Source organism: Pinus tabuliformis, chromosome 3_1 (genome assembly GCF_031772625.1).
Source record: "Pinus tabuliformis cultivar Carrire ecotype Pingquan chromosome 3_1, CPIR1, whole genome shotgun sequence".
Classification (NCBI taxonomy): Eukaryota; Viridiplantae; Streptophyta; class Pinopsida; order Pinales; family Pinaceae; genus Pinus; species Pinus tabuliformis.
The window spans coordinates 519258208-519273267 of NC_142301.1; positions in this window are offsets into that span (position 1 = coordinate 519258208).

A 15060-nucleotide genomic window follows, 5' to 3' on the forward strand; every position below is an offset into this window, starting at 1 on the left:
AAAAGGAAGATCTTCGCAAAATCTTGGCGACTCAATAGTTTTTCCCATTGTTGCCACGAATCTGGCCAGAATAGAGCACTCCTCCCATCTCTGATTTCCCAGAATGTATGGTTGCAAATTAACTCTTTATTATCAGAAGCTAAGTTCCAAATTGATGATCCTCTTGGAGTTCCCTGCATTCTCAGTCTTTCCTCTGTAGTTGAAGGCATGTTATATTTCTGGCCCCAGATGACCTTCCAGAGATCAGTTACACCTTGAATCCATCGCCACCAGAGTTCCCCCCCCCCCCCCCCCCCCCCCTTCCCCATCACTTGGTTTAGTAGAAAGGGATCCTGAAGACCTAACCCCCTTGCCATTTTAGGTTTAGTCAACTAATTGCATGAAAGGAGTGCCCATTTTTTAGCTTCCTGAGTCCCCTGCCATAGGAAGTTTTTGAAGATAGTTGTCATATCAGAGCAAGCAGTTTTAGGAGTAGCTAGACCCGAGAGTTGATATATTGTGATCAATTGTAGCACAACCTTCAGTAAAACCACCCTCCCAACAATGTTTAGGGATCAAAAAGACCAGTTTTGAAGTCGAGATTGGATTCGCTCAAGGATGGTTTTCCAACAAGAAGTCCTAAGAAAGTTAGTCACTAGGGGAATTCCCAGGTATTTGGACAGAAGGGAGCCAATGAGAAATCCCAGAATCCTGGCCATGAAAGATTGGTAAGGAATCAGGGTGTTGAAGAAAAAGATATTGGATTTCTCATTACTGATCCAAGTACCAAAATCTTGCATAAAGTCTTGCAATATGGCTTTTAGAGCCCTGGATTCCTGAAGGGAGACTTGACATAATAACATTATATCATCCACAAATTGTTGGTGGGATAAGGGAAGATCATTTCCCCATAGATGAATTCCTTTTAAATGGCCAACTTGAATAACTGATTTTATATATCTTCCCAGCCCTTCCGCAGCCAGAATGAAGAGGAAGGGTGAAATAGGGTCACCTTAACGAAGGCCTCTAGATGCATTGAAGGTGTGGGAGGGAGAGCCATTAATGAGGATCGATAATACTGGGGAGGAAATGAGAGAAGAAATCCATTGGATCCATTGCTGGTCAAATCTAAAGGCTTTCACTATGTTCATAAAAAAGGACCAACTCAGGCGATCATAGGCTTTGGATAAGTCCAATTTTATCATCATACCCTTTGATTTAAGGCTCTTGAGAGAGTGAATTTCCTCCTGGGTAGTGACAATGCCATCCATAATTTGGCGGCCTTGGACAAAACCGGTTTACTCAGGAGAAATAAGGGCAGGAAGAAAGGGTTTAAGACGATTGACCATAATGGTGGAGATAATTTTATATATGATATTACATAGAGAAATCTTCCTTCTTGCATGGGGACTTGCATGAAGAAATCTATATGGAACAACCTACTGGCTTTATACAAACAGACTCCAGCCTTATATGTCAGCTTAAGAAATCCCTTTATGGTCTCAAGCAAGCCCCTCGAGCTTGGTATGCCAAAATGGATAACTTTCTTTTAGAAACTGGCTTTTCTAGGTGTCATTCTGACAATACTGTCTACACCAAGAAAGTGGGAAAGTCTCTTATCATTCTTGTTCTTTATGTTGATGATCTTATCCTTACTGGTAGTGATCCCAACCTTATAAACCATGTGAAGTCCAACCTTAAAAAGAAGTTTGAAATGACAGACTTAGGACACTTGCATTATTTTCTTGGTCTTAAAGTCCTGCAATCCAAGGAAGGTATTTCCCTTTCCCAGTACAAGTATGCATGTGATCTTCTACGCCATTTTCACATGGAAGACTATAAGCTAGCCCCTTCTCCCTTTCAGTCTGGAGCCAAACTTTCAGTCACTTGTACATCCCCTGAAGTTGATGCTACCTTATACCATCAACTTGTAGGAAAACTTTTGTATCTGACCCATACTCGTCCTGGCCTTTCCTTTGTTGTTGGCCTTATTGCACGGTTTATGCAAAACCCACATGAAAGTCATTGGAAAGAAGCTAAAAGAATACTTCGTTATGTTTGAGGTACAGTTCGGTTCGGGATTCATTACAGTGTAGAAGCATCTCCTCTATTGGTTGGTTTCACTGATTCTGATTGGGTTGGTGACCCGAATGATCGGAAGTCTACTGCAGGTTATGTGTTCACTCTAGATTTAGGACCTATTACATGGGTTTGCAAGAAACAAAGTGCCATTTCTCTTTCTTCAGCAGAAGTAGAGTATCGTGGTGCCGTAGAAGCTAGTAAGGAAGCCCTGCGGCTTCGTCAGATCCTGACAGAGTTTGGCTTTTAGCAGTAGCATCCGACTACACTTTGGTGTGATAATCAAAGTGCCATTCAACTATGCAAAGATCGAGTGCAACATCAGCGCAACAAACACATTGAATTGCACATGCACTTCATTAGAAAGCTCATTCACGACCATGTTCTTGAAGTGCAATATTGTTCAACAGATGATCAAGTTGCAGACATCTTTACAAAGGCTCTCGCAGAGGTGAAGTTTACTAAACTTCGATTTATGGTTGGAGTTCAGGAAGTTGTCACTAAGGGGGGGTAGGCTCTAATGCCTCCTTCCTTCTCCTATTGTGTCATATTTGTACATCCTTCAATCTTATCCCAAGTTGTTCTTGGGGGGGATGTTAGGATATTCTGACACATAGGAAATAGCTAAGTATAACTTGGTATAGTGTAGAGTTAGGTAAAGTGTGTTTCTTTACTATGTACTTTTGTAACTTACAATCCGACGGTCACGATATGTAGTGATCCGACGGTTCATTCTCTCCTCGGTATTACCGACACTTAGTCTGTGGCTTAACACCCGATTGGTCCATGATCTCTATTTAAAGAGTATGGATGGTCATTTGTAGGGTAACCGTTCATGAGAGAAGCTTATGTAAATTTTCATTCTTTTATTAATAAATTGCCTGAAGTGGCTGCGTTGGCTCAGGCCATGGACCGTTTTCCTCTTTGAGGGTTTTAACCACGTCAACAATACTGGTGTATTGATCTGTGATCTGTTTGTGAGCGGTGTCCTTTGGTGTTCTGTCTGAGGAACTTACCCTGTAAATTCCTACACCTATCTGCACACAATTGTTCCTATTTCACTGCTACAAGCCCCAGTGACTATCGTGACCACCATTCTGCCTTTTTGTCCCAATCAGAGCCATTCTTCCGACCATTTTCGACATTCTCTGACCAATCCACGCCAACCATTCACTATTTTGTGGAGTCAACATCACATTTTTATTTCGGGTCACATCCCTTTATTAATTGATATAATTATAAAACTATAATTCATTATAATAGTTATATAATTTAATTATATAATAATTATAATTAACATATAATTAATAATTATATAATCATATTATAAAGTTATAATTAATTTTTTTTAATTATTATATTATTAAAAAAATTGGTTCTGGTAAGAAGAAAAACAAATTGGAAATGGGGAATAATAATGATGACACCAAAAAATATTAAGAAGAGATTGATAAAGTACGACATTGCCTCGACAATATTGAAAAGAAGCAGGCAGAGTTAGGAGAGGGTCAAAATAGGATAATTGTTACTCAAGAGGGATTAACAAGCGATATTAAAAAAATAGATAACATTGAGAGAATGTTGTAAGAAATACAAATCCAGTTAATAGGAAGGGATAATTCATTTTTAAGGGGATTTTGGAGCCTGGTCTTTCATAATTGACATAGTACACATAACATCATCAATTGATCCAACCAAAGCATTACTATTGTTCCTAATATAATAATTCAATGTTCTATTTTGCATCTATAAAAATAAACTCCACAAAATACTTTTGCATACTTTATATCATTTTTGGTATCTATCTTTGTTGTCACCAATTTGAACCCAATTAGATCTTGGCTCTTTCTGACAGTTTCACCTTGTGCCTCCCCTCAGATTCTCATGATTGAAAATCGCTCCTTTGATTTTTCTTATTTGCTCTGCATTTAGTAATCATTATTATTGCATTTAATTATAATGATTATAATTTATAATTAGAAATTTTTTTGCAAAAAAATACTCCAATTATAAATTATAATTATTAGTGTAATAATCATCCTTATTAAAATAATTAAACAAATATTAAATAAAACAAAACTAACATAGAAATTAAACATTCTATCAATAAACATTAATTACAAATTAAATTAATAAAAACACAATTTAAATTAATAAAACATAACAATAAAATTTTATATAGATTAAATATAATATCAAATTAAAATAACATATAAATTAAAATAATACAAAATTGAATAAATTAAATTAATTAATAAACTTACCATACCTTACTCAATAGTACGTTACACTGATGTATTGAAACGAAAATTCATTTAACATAATAAAGGCCTCCTCATGAGTTATCCAACGTAATATTGAGGAGGCAGGTGCTTTCGGATATGCGGGACCCAAGGCATCGAGCCCGAATACAACTGGTCTTTTTTCTTCACCACAAACCCGACAAGAATATAAATTATGTTTAAAAATAATTTCACGGAAGGTTCAGTACATAGATACATATGTTACAATTCTTATATAATATATATATTACATTAAAATTCATATATATATATATTAAAATTTATAAGAAAATCAACTTTATACATTATATATTATTGAAATTTTATATAAAGTTATATTTTATGAGTTATTTAAAAAATTATTTGAAATTATCAAAATGAAAATATGAAAATTATAATTAATTTTTTTTATTTTAAATTTGAAATTGAAACGTATATATTGGTTTTATTTTGAATTCATAATTTTGTTTCTAATGGGTGAATGAAGATTGTGCAAGATTATGAGAGGAGTATTGAAATTTCATGACATATTTTGTAGAATGCAAATCTTTAACAGAGAAAATCACATTCATTTTAATAAATTTAATATTTTTGATTTTATCTTGTGTTTTTGGAAAATAAGTGCACCTTAAATACATATTTTATTGGAGTAATAAAATGTGATTGATGTGACTGTTGATGTATATGTAAATATTGTACAAATTGGGCCTAATATAAAGCTTCTTCAAGGGACTAGCCCCCCTTTTAAATACATATTTTATGACCTAAGATTTTATATAGTGGGAAAATTTTATCGGGTCTCACTTAAGGTAAAAAATTGAATTTCATTTAATATACATGAGATAATATAATGAGGAGAATATTATGAAATAGTGAGTTATATTTTAATTTCATTTATTATAATGTTTTATATTAGAGAATTAATTATTATTTTTTCTTTTAATGCATGAATATTATTCAAAAGATTTTTCACATGGAGAATTTGAGCGGGATTTATTTAAATGATGAAATATATACTATATTTAATCAAAATAATTATCAATGTAATTTTTTTTGGAAGTTACGAGAATTAAAAATAAAACGAACTTCCAGACATTTGAAAGATGTAGAGGATCGTTCCAGGGACTTTTCTGGGGCAAATTGAAGGATGGTGGTGCATCAGAGATGAAGACTTATTCTTTTTAAGGCATCATGTACTTGCTATAGTGGTGTTGTTCATTATGACTATGAGGATTTTATTTAGTAATATTTATTTATTTCTTTTATTTCTGTGCATTATTTTTATGTGAGGTTTTATTTACTGCTTCATTGTGCAGGTTATTGATATAACATTATTATTCAATAATGTTGCATGCAATAATAATTTAAATGCTTGATTTTTTTAATTGAATTTATTTGTTGCAGAACAAATCTCTAACAATACATGTTATTCAGGGTTTAATTTGCACATAAATCTAAATACCGTAAAATCAGTGCTCCTATTTTATTTTTATTGTTAATTTTTTTTTTCAATTTTTTTTTCTTTTAGCATTGGTAATATGTGGTGATTAGCAATGCTTTGACACGATCATATTGTTTATTATTCTATACATTAAAATTGGTTTAGTTTTTCCTCCACTATTTATTATTTAGAAAAATTAAATCAAATAATTTAATTTTTTTGTTGCAGGATGAATAATAATAGCACTTGATGCCATATTGTTTCAACTACAACATTTCTATTAAATAACTAGATTTTTCTAACTTTTGTCTTTTCATTTTATTTTTATTTTTAATTTTACTAACCCTTATGTTTTGTGAGAAATATGGTATATTAATTTAAACCTCACTTAGTCATAATGACATTTTATTTTTAATAAGTTTTCACATGTTATATGCATACCACCTATATTTCCTAAAAATTATTATTTATTTAAAATTTTCTTTATTCAATAATCTGGCCTATTTATTTGTTAATTAGAAAATCTATTTAATTTACATTATTCTACAACGACTATTCAATTTTGATTATCACCAGGGATTACCCCCCGCGGTGAAAGGGAGGTCAAACCTTATCACTTAGAGCGGGAGGATCTAGGCTCCTTAGTGATGTGGTCCCAAGGTGTCCTCAGTTACTGGGACCATTTGAGCACCAACAATGTCTATTAAAGTTATGAGCATAATATCAAATATTGGTATATCATGGTCTAAGTTTATCTATTTCTTAACATTCAATTCCATAGAACATCCTATATATAATTTTTATGTATACATAATTGTAGGCCCTATATACTTCAACTTTAGGACCTATATTGGGATTTTAATGCCTTATAGTACTCCTTTTTATGTATGACCATAGCCATTTCATGCGATGGTATCATCATCCTCATCGGCCACAATAAATGTGGTTACGGCATCTACACATCACTGCATTCCTGCTAATAGATCAACCAAAACGCTCACAACATCATACGGACAGGCTTTTCGATACGAACATTATATTACATTGAATGCAATAGCATTAAATATTACATTCAGTTCGTACCTGTCAATTCAATTGGAATTTGGTTTTTGTTTGTATCATATTTGTTAAACTTTACTTTTATTTTATTTTATTTATGATAAGTGTTTAAAATGAGTAATGTTAAACCTATAAAGGACTTTTTTTTAGAATATTTATCTCAATTACTATGCTTATTCTGAATCTTTTATTTATATTATAATATTTTCTAAATAATTTAGAATAAATTATATAAAATTTATTATTAATTATTAATTTAATAAAAAATAATATGTTATAAAATATAATTTATATTTAATAGAAAATAATTATTTTTACAATTACTTGAAATATTTTAAAATACATATTTATGAATTAAAGATAATAAGTTAATTAAAAAGTTATAATAATTTAAATTTTTATTTTTTTTATAAAAAATAATTATTGACATATAGATATGATATAATTTTATAAAAAAAAATGTATATATAATTTATAAAAAAATTGACAAAATTCAACATAAACATCAAACTTATTATTTAAATCTCATTTATTATTATCATTTTTTTTATAAAGAAGAAATACATTGAATATAAAGAATAGATTTTAATCATTGAAATAATGGTATCTATATTAATACCAAATAATAATGTTTATGTTAATGTGATTATAATAATGATAATTCATGTTCATTGAGATCAAAATTAGTTTATCTCATTTTTAAAAGGTAAAGATTATTTAAATTTTTTTAAAATTTTGTTTTTAAAAGGGAAAGTTTATTTAAATTCATTGAAATCTTGTTTTTATGCTTTAAAAGTTGTAAGAGAAGCATTCCAAGATTATCATAGTTTTTTAGATTTGGGAGGTTAGAAAGGTAAATGAGTTTTAATTTGAGAAATTGATTTTCATCTTCAACCATCACAAAGATGACAAATTTTTACATCCCACGGTTTTAGGAATTTTCCCAATGACCATTGTAGTTATGTAGTTCATGGGAGTTGGTTCTTGTTTTAGTAATGTTGATTTCTTTTTTATACTAGTTAGAACTAAAAGATATTTTTGATCTTTTAGAATCCGGGTTACTCCCTCGTAATATCTTGGCTTCCTTTTAATGTCTAACTCTTCATTGCACCACAAATCCTCTTTAAATTTAGATACAATTATATTTTTAATATTGTCCGTATGGATAGGATGACATCCTCCTATATTCCCTAATGATTTAACCAACACTTCATCTTGATGTCATCTTTGCTTAAGGTGTTGATAGTAATGGATAGAGTTGAAAACAATTTTGGGGAGTCTCTTATCATCCATGTTGTTTATCTTGTTCATGTACATTAGGTCCTTAACCATGGTTGATCTATAAACTATCATGGATATTCCACTAGATAGTCCATCAAAAATATATGTTACTTAAATATAAATCTATACTATGAAGGGTTAATTCCTTTAGATTCGAGATCCCTTATTACCAATTTTGTTGTTTATGTATGCAATAAATTAAATATGAAAAATAAAGAAAAGTATTGACAATCACTCACAAACCACAATGAATGCCAATTATTTTCTGGAAAACCCTTTTAAAATAAAATTCATTCGAAAGGTGAATCTACTATGCTCTCTTTTATCTCGAATTGAAATAATGCAAGTGCAAAGGAGAAGACATTATCTATGTAGTTTCCTGAGACATGTGGTCCATGGGCTATTACAAAATGTAAACCCTCTCAATTGTGCTCTCTTTGTCTCTATCCACTCTGAGCTACTCTACTCTATTGTGGAACAAAATGCAAGAAAAAATAATGGAACCCCTTTCATCCTAGTAGTATGATCATAACACAACCCAATAACAAACTAGGGCTCAAATTTGACTCCTTCCTCCGTTTGGGTTAGTTTTTACATGCCACTCATATAGGTTCATGCTTCATATTGCCATGAGAATAAGGGGCTTACATGCTCAAGGTTAATGCATATTTAAAAAAATAACAAGGAATGAACAAGATGTAAGTTCAAAATTGAAAGGAAAACAAAGGGATATGAATGATAAAGCAAAATCCAAAGTAAATATTGATCTCTACCTTGTCACTATGAGACCATTATGCCAAGTCCTATGCAATGGAACACATACCTAAAACTGACTAAATAAGAGTATCCCAAGCACCCATGCAATAAAATGTATAAGTTAATAAAGGGGACTATATGAAATCAAGTGAAAGAAAGGGGTAGTAAGGCATAATACTAAGGAAAAGGTAACTCAATGCATAAGAATTCCTTCTGCAAAGGTGCTCAAGTGGATGAAAATGTTATATAACCTTACACAACTATGTACGACCACTCTTGAAGTCAAACCCCATACCATTTTATCTGTCATTACAAATACCCTTTGATGGCTTTCCTAGGACACACTACTCTTCTTGGGTACTAGCACACCTAACAAGGGCTGATGATGATCATCCCATACCTAAACTTGACATGTGGCACATATTCTATAAGGTATTGTAAAGTTCAATAGGATACTTAATTTGATCTACCTAATGGAATTTACGTAAGACATTATGTTGCATTGAGTTGTGTACATTCCCCCAATTGATGGTCACACTTAGAAATTTAGAGCCTCTCTTTTGATGATGTACTTTGCATAAATATGACATGGGCATGAGCTTTGAATTTTTGTAGGATGTGGGAGGGTTACTTACACATTTTGAACACCACCTACACATCTTTTTTCAAAGGACATCCCACTTCTTTTGGAGGTTGTTTCGTTACTTTGGAAGGCATTAGGCCTTTAAGGATGTGGCACACATGAAGAGATTATATCCCCTATTTGGAGAGGATGTGGCACATTTGGATGTGATATGACACTTGGATGATCAAATATATAACCTTTTGGTGGAAACATTACACCTTTAGAGCCCCTACACTTCATTATTGAGTGAGTTGTCCACTTTATGATGCCACTTGTGTGAGATGGAGCATACATTTTATGATGGACATATTGTCTTATGAGAACATTTACCTCATTGTCAAGGCATGAATGGGGATCTATATACCTATCCACTCTTATATCATGGATAATTTACTTATCATTTCCTTATCTCTATGGTTTGTAAGAGATAAAGGAATTATTTTATGCTTCTATGGATTTTATTAGATGAGAAGGGTGATTGACTATTCCAAGTGGATATTGGTGGCCACCCACCTATTCCACTTGGATCCCCACCATTGTTTATTTTATTCTTTCAATTTCCTTATTTGTAGCACAATTTACTATTTTTGGTAGTTTTTCGGGTCCTGAACTTTCGAAGCCGTTTTGAGGCTCTAAATGACATTTTTTGGGAAAATCAGGACCAACATGGATCATTCACTAATGTTGGTCATTCAAAGGTTGTATTCCTTGGATAGATATTTCTAACGAGGTATTGTGCGCGTCAAACAGAGATCGTATGCCAAAGTTATGACCCCGGGAAGTTGATGTACCAATTTACCCAAACGAGGCCCAGAGTTTAGCGCTTCATCTCCTAGGGTTTGGTTTTTGGACATCCCGACCCCATGAATCCCTGATGACCCCTCCAAAAACCGCATCCCCAGGGTTTGGATTCCCAATCGAATTTTAGCTTGAGAAAACCCTCAGGGCTCATGAGAAGCGAGAAGGAGATTGGCTGGGAGGAAACTTTAAGTTCCAATATGAAGGTGCAAGCATTTGTGAGGATAAGTTGAGAGTATAGAATATTCATGCTTCTTAGGGGTTGACCTTCCAATCATCATAATGTCATTTCTTTTCTAGTATAGATTCTCTTACATTGTGTCCCTGAACCATGATGGAATATGAGGACCATAGATAATTGATAATAATACCCACTCTTTAGCCCCAATATGTCTGAATTTTCCAAATAAAATATGGGGCATACTGATCCAATGGTAAAAAAGGATCATGCGAGGGTTCTAGAGTATGGAAATGCCCCCTACACTACCTCTTATTTAAGCCATAAATCTAAGAAAATATCTTAAGGCTTACAACATTAAAATAAAACAAACATTGACACCACTTTGAAAACCATGGTTGGACCAATAAGACTCCTTCAAGCTACTCCCTATTCCACCAAAAGGTATAGTCTTCTAGGTGAGACCCAAATTTTGCTAACATCATTAGTATTTGAAATGACTTGTAAACCTTGTGAAAGTATGATGATGCACTTTGAAATCGCAGATACAATCCCCACGTACATGTTCCATAACTCCAGTGGGATGTTGTCTCTTTGTTCCATCAACAAAATTCTAACTTTTAATATTATCAAATTTTAACAATGAAATAAAATTTATTGTAAAATTAAACAGCTTCACATCTTTATATTATAAAGTCAAACAATTACACTGCCATTAGAAAAACACAATAATACTATTTTCTTTTAAAAAATAAGAAGTAATTTAAACGGATTGAATTAAGATAAGATAAGGTCTTTATAATACATAGTCAAATAATTGCTTTGTAATTTAAAGAATATAATTGTTTTTTCAATTTAAAAAAGCACAACAATGAATATTTTTAATTAATCACAACTATGGACTATTCAATTACATCATGACTCTTTTCATTCCACAATTGACAATTTCACTTACAAATTATTTACAAAAGAATATTACAATTTACTCATACCCATATAGGACAAAATTGGGTAGAGCCAACTAGACAACCTAATAGAACAAAACATATCATGCTTGTGTTTGGGGAAACTTTATCTCAACAACCTCCGTTTGATGTGTCTCGCCAACGTAACAGTGCCAATTTATGTACTGCACAAGCTATCTAGGGCTCTAGAGCTGGCTATCTCAACCCACAACCTTTAGGGGACCCAGACTATTACAGGGCTCCAAAGATAAATAAAGGAATTGTTAATATATAATAATAATAATAATAATAATAATAAAACTTAAATAATACTACACCAGTTATCAATAAAGTTTTCATCTTTAAATGTTAGTAGTGAAGTGGTAAAGGCTCAAATATTTATCTATTTTTGCATATTTTCTTATATGGCATGTATAGTGTACTTTTCTTTTTCATAAATTAAAAATTAAAATAAATCTAAATCCATATATATGCCCTCTTCATGTACATGATACATCTATTATTATAACTAAGCAAAGTTCCTTGGTAATGATATGTTTTTTCATGCGTGCAACATTGAGTAAGATATAAATATAAAAGTAACTTAACTTGCAAACTTGATAACTTGTAAATGAAACAAATAAATCCATTCTAACTACATTCCTCAAAACTAATGTAACATTGATAGAATATAACATCAAATCCACATCATGAATTTAAAAGTCAATGAAGACATTGTCATACACAAAAGTTCAAATTCATGTATTTGTATTCCAAATTTGTCTAGTTATACATTTTTCTTTTCTAGAAAATGGAACTTCATTCCCAAGATAGATAATGGAAGTTCATGCCCATGAATGACATTATGGAAAAGCCGCCTCACGACTGATCTAGAAATTGGGTGTATAAGTCACCATCGCCACTCTTGGCACTCCCAAGTGTATTTCTAAAGTGATATTGCTGCAAAAATTCAATAACCAATTAGTTGTAAAATCCAAAATGCATATAATCAATTTCGTTAATTAATGATAAGTTTTTGATCAACTATTCATTCTCACCATGAAGATCTAAGGCAATGGAGAACACTGCCCTTCCTAGGTAGATGGTGAAGCACTTGGTGATGGATATAGGCATGGTTCAGGGGTGATGGATAAAGGCATGGTGGGAGAAAAATTGGAAAAATGCAGTGGGTTGGGGTGATGATACATCCCCATTGGTTGTACGATAGTGGGAATAACCCTAGGGCGAGGGATCACCCTAGGGGGGGAATTGGAATGTTAAGGGTGGATGATTGGAACAATGAGAAGGGCGGATGGTTAAAGGGTAGGGGTGGGAATTGGGAAGGGTTTGGGGAGGCGGTTATAGGCATGGGAGAATTTATGAAGGAAAAAGGTGGTGGTTGTGGCCGACAATACATCCCCATTGGTTGTACAATAGGGGAAAGCACCCTCAGGGAGGAAATTGGGATGGTATTGATTGGAGAAGTGCTCCCAATGCTATAGTTTCTTTCATCGACATGCTCATCAAATAATTGGAGTCGACAAGTTGGCCCGTCAACTGTAACAACAAAAAAAGTTCATATAGTTATGCCTATGCATTGCAAATGATAGTATATCATATTTCACATGAAAAAATGCATAACATCGGATTTACCATTTTTGTGTATAATAGAATGTTGCACTAACTCAGGCATGTGGTCCATGGTTATTTGTTGTTGAGAAGACAACTCCAATTGTTCATTCATGCTCTTTTTTTTTGCACGGATTCGTCTTTTGGAGGTACCGTTTAGTCCCTTGATGTTCCAGGTTGTGATCTTCATTGAGTAACCTTTGGAGTGGATAGGACCAAGGCCCTGATTTTTACTTCATTGATTAGGCGCCTGCCGAGTTCTTGTATTTGTTGTTTTGTGGATTTTCGCCCCCTCTTTCTTCCTAAACCTTTCGGCCTGTATTGGTCCAGATCTACGTTGGCTTGAATGCCCGATTGGCTGTTGTTTCCCCATTGCTTTTTGGTTGCATTCTGGTTGAGATATTCCAACTACAGGTATGCCATTTCTATTTTCTCCAAATGCTCCTAGGGAATCGCATCCACTCCCAGTTTGGACCATTTCTCATTGACCTTTTGGAGATCTAGGTCACCTATGATCTCCTCCAGAGGATTAGTGGGAGTGGTTGAGGATGGTTGGTCTGAATGGGTTCTTGTGCATGGAGAGGGTTGCAATAAGGCAAGGCTTGTATTGTTCTAGATAGGAAGTGGTTGTGGTTTTTGTTGTTGTGGCTGGGCTTGGTGTGAGTCAGGGTTCAGGATGGAAGTGTTTGATGGGTTTGATAACTGAACAATCATGGAAAGATATTGAACAATGGGGGCAAGAGATTCCAGAGGGTTCTGATTTGGATCAAGGTTGCAAGTGCTTCAAAGCTATTCTGTTGGGTGGGGGTCGAGTTTGTGGAGGGTTTCAGAGGATTTTTTCCCTTCTGCCCTTTGTTCTTCCTTAATACTGGGATGAATCCTGGGGGTGGAAAAAAGTACATAGGGTGGTAACCCACCCTTTAGAATATATGTAAGTAAGCAAACAACAGAGACCAACAAGGAAGTCAGATACCAACATAGAGCTATACAAAGACACCAACAAGGCATGGTGTTCCTGGGTTTGACGCCATCTCAGGAATGAAATTGACCATACTCGTATGTGGCTCACTCCGCGCAGGCAATATTGAGCTTGAAGCAACACTGAGCCAGTTCCATTTCGAGAGCTAGAAGCAGTCGATCCAGGAGTCCGTATGAGATAGAAGGTGCAGCAATAACCTCTAGTCGATGCATTAATGATGCTATACTCGCATTATGAACCTCTGGTCTGTCGGTGCGTTCCTGTCAGTGCATTAAGCTCTACTCAGCCAACCTAGACATCGTGCATGAACTATTATCCACCTTTTCCGCTTGGGGTTGTGGTGGGGGTTGATTAAGGGGGCAACGATGACTAAGATGTCCATGCTGTCGGCATGTCCGACATCTGAATGGGATGTTTTCATAGTAAATGGATTGTTTCCAATGAACTCCCCTATGGACTAGATCAATATGACCTGGGAGGGGTCCTGATACATCCATGTAAACACAGATTCTAGCATAGGCAGTGTACTTACCATGCGATGTGAGATCTGAGGTTTTGATGAGGACTCCCAGCTGATTCCTGATGGCTTCCAGGATGCACTTATTCTAGTAGTTAATAGGCAGAGAGTAGAGTTTGATCCATACTAGAACTTTTTTGAAATCTTCCTATTCTGGAGCAAAGTTGGGTCTCCAGTACGTCATGTAGAGTCATGCAGAGTTGTAAAAGTATGGGCCTCCTTCGAAAATGCAATCTCTATCATCCCTGTGAGCGAAGATGAGAGTGAAAAAGCTCCTTGACCCCAGCTGAAGTTCATTGTCCCCTTTAGGCTTCCACTTCTGGTTTATCCACCAGCAGAGAGCCTTTTCATTGAGTCGAACTCCCATGAATAAGCATATTAGGGCATGTTTACTCATGTGATCTCTATATTCATCGATCCAAGGATCTTCTATGATCAATGTGGGTGTTTTCTCCGAGAGGGGTTTGCAAGGGGATGGGCCTGTCGCACTGTTCTGACTAGGAATGTCCCCCG